The 3193-nt window shown below is 34.8% G+C and overlaps 1 protein-coding gene across 6 annotated transcripts in view; it reads right to left on the bottom strand.

Moving 5' to 3' along the window:
- LOC106876426 (uncharacterized) overlaps positions 1–3193 on the bottom strand; it is a 1308965-nt gene that overhangs the window by 1146584 nt on the left and 159188 nt on the right. The gene's annotated exons all lie outside the window — the stretch shown is intronic.

Below are 3193 nucleotides of genomic sequence, written 5' to 3'. Positions count from 1 at the left end.
GAACGAAACACTGGGGAAGGAAATAAATGGGTCAGAGATATCGAAATTTGTGTAGATTGGGGAGGGTGGACAGTCTATATCAGTGCAAAGGATTATGTGGAGGAAAAGGTGAAAAAAACAGAATGAAGAAGAGTTAGGAAGAAATAGAAAGAGGAGTGACAGACAGTAAGCGAGGAGGTAAAAATGTACGAGAGTAAGATATATCCTCCATGTGATTCAGAAATAAGAATCATGGAGAAGTAGAAAGAAATAACCCTCGCTAATAAAAAAAAACACCGAACTACATACTAGAACTAACAAGGAAAATATAAATGGAAAGAAAACCAAATTGAAAAGTAATTTGTTGGTAGAACACTGTCGAAGTAGAGAATGAATCATAAAAATAAGTTTACGTAGTGAACTTTCATATTATTAAATAGCAACTTTGGTTTATTGATGTGCTTCATGCTTGAGAATAGAAACATATGAATATGCACTTATGTTTTCATTTGTATTGACTAGACAGACAGAAGCAATTTAGTCGAGGGAAGTTTATAATTTATTAAAACCAAAACGACATAATACATACTGTTTATACTAGACAAGGAGACAAAATGTAATACAGAAAAGTACAGGGTAGGTTGGTATACAGTTGCTTAATATGAGCGGAATGTTCTTTTTATTTCTCTACGTAATCAAGAAATAGAAATATAATGTCACTCACACTTAAGCAGCTTTATATCTACTTTCCCCGCAACACTGTATATAGTACAATGCTTTAAAATCTGTTGTATATCTTACATCAGGTAGCCTAACTTTGTCCGTCTACCTCAGGTAGTCTACGTCTCTTTCTCTCTCACTACATGTGTGTGTGTGACTATGTCCGGTGCGTGCGTGTGTATATGTGTGTGTGTGTGTGTGTGTGTCTGTGTATGTGTGTGTGTGTGAGGGAGGGAGTGTGTGAGTGCGTGTGTCTGTTTGAGTGTCTGTATGCGTATATAAATAGCACAGATAAGGAATTTAAGTAGAAGTTTAGATGTTTGTTCCATTCGTATACAGCTGTTTCATAATCGTGTTAGTTACATAATAGATATTACTCTTTTACTCTTTTACTTGTTTCAGTAATGTGACTGTGGCCATGCTGGAGCACCGCCTATAGTCGAGCAAATCGACTCCAAAACTTATTCTTTGTAAGCCTTGTACATATTCTATCGGACTCTTTTGCCGAACAGCGTCGTTTGTCAAGCGATGTTGGGGGGACAAACACAGACACACAAACATATACACACTCATCCATATATATATATACATATATACGACAGGCTTCTTTCAGTTTCCGTCTACCAAATCCACTCAAAGCTTTGGTCGACCCGAGGCAATAGTTGAAGAGACTTGCCCAATGTGCCACGCAGTGGGACTGAATCCGGAACCACGTGGTTGGTAAGCAAGCTACTAACCACACAGCCACTCCTACGCCTATGTTACATCAACATTCACACCTATATAAAATATGCGTATAGATATATATGGGTATGTACACTCAAGAGAGTGAGAGAGATAGAAAGAGAGAGAGATACTGAGAGAGATAGAGAGACTGAGAGATGAGAGAGAGAGAGAGGGAGAGAGAGAGAGAGAGAGAGAGAGAGACAGAGAGATGAGAAAGAGAGAGACTGAAAGATGAGAGAGAGAGTAATGCATCAATATTATAATTCGAAATGATCTTGCTATAGCTTCAGTGGAACAACCAGCTGTATATTTATATTTCAGTTTCTCTTGCATTGCATAAAATGTCCCTACTTATTTCGGGAACCTCGTGTTGAAAGTTGTCAGCTTATTTCATCCTCTTCAAATATCAAGAAATTAGAGTTTTGCACATTAGACAAAGATATACAAATCTGTCGATCAAATTGAATAAATCAAATTGAATAAATCAAACAAAAAAAAAAAAGAACTGTCGTGGTTCAATTTGCAAAGGATTATAACAATAAAATATACATACATGCATACATAGATGCATGCAACACACACACACGCACACACACACACAGAGTTATAGATGTGTGTGCGTGTGTATGCTTTAATTATAAAAGGAAAAAGAAAATAGTCTGCATTGCACTCGTCCCCTATTTTTCAGTAAAGAACATTATCTTGCCAATTGAACGCTCTAGAATATGTTTACACACGCAAACACACACAAACGCTCAAGCGCAGACATACACACACACTTACATATATGTGTGTATATAGAAATGTTGGTTGGTATATTTATCAGATATCACCACTTTCTGTTCATATTTGTCTGTGGTAATTGTCTTCTATGTTCACATGCTTTCATCTTTATTTTAGCAGCTTTTAGTTCCCATTTTATCGTTTTCCTTTCACGAATTTTCATTCATCTTTCATTATTTTTCATTTGTGTAGTCACATCCGTTTTCCTTCTTTTATATTCCCTGCATTTTGCAATCATCTCTCCCTATTGATACTTACATTTGCTTTCATTTTACATTTATGTCTTATCATCTCTCCACTGATATTATCTTACTACATATTCCATTCTTTCTTATTTGAATTTTGTCATTACAACTTTCTAGCAATTTACATTTTTTTTTTCTAACTTACTACGAACTTAACTTTTTCGTTCTGTTTGTTTCTTCGCAGTCTTCTATTTTCTCTTATAGAATTTTTCTTTTATCACCATGTTTGTATTCTTCATTTATTTACCCTCTTATCCTATATTTTTCTTTCCCTTCACATCTTTTTATTTGGTCTCGTGTTATTATTTACTTATATTTTGATCTATATTTATTTTAACATTTCCTTGTCGATTCTTTATTTTTTTCTACCTCGTCGTTCCGACTTCCTTTATATCATTATTTCTATCGTCTATTATTTCTTTTGCAATCTATTTAATGCTTTCCTCTCTTTTCTCTCATACTTTTCTCATACACACCCATATATCTTGCAGATCTACACGTTCATACACAAACACACACCTCTTTCGCAATCACTCTATTCCATTTGGTCTTTCCATCTGTATTTCGTCATATCGATCCGCCTAAGAATCTTTTTACGACTATCGACATTAAAGAAGATCTGCGCAACAATATACTAAAAAAAAACAACAGAAAACGAAAATAGTTATGCCACCATATTCTCTCTCATTTTTCACACATCACGCGCAATTGTATATATATATATATATATATATATATAT

The sequence above is a fragment of the Octopus bimaculoides genome, chromosome 5, assembly GCF_001194135.2.
Source record: "Octopus bimaculoides isolate UCB-OBI-ISO-001 chromosome 5, ASM119413v2, whole genome shotgun sequence".
NCBI lineage: Eukaryota > Metazoa > Mollusca > Cephalopoda > Octopoda > Octopodidae > Octopus > Octopus bimaculoides.
The sequence above is the reverse complement of the archived record's forward strand: the minus strand, read 5'-3'. Positions and strand labels throughout refer to the sequence as shown.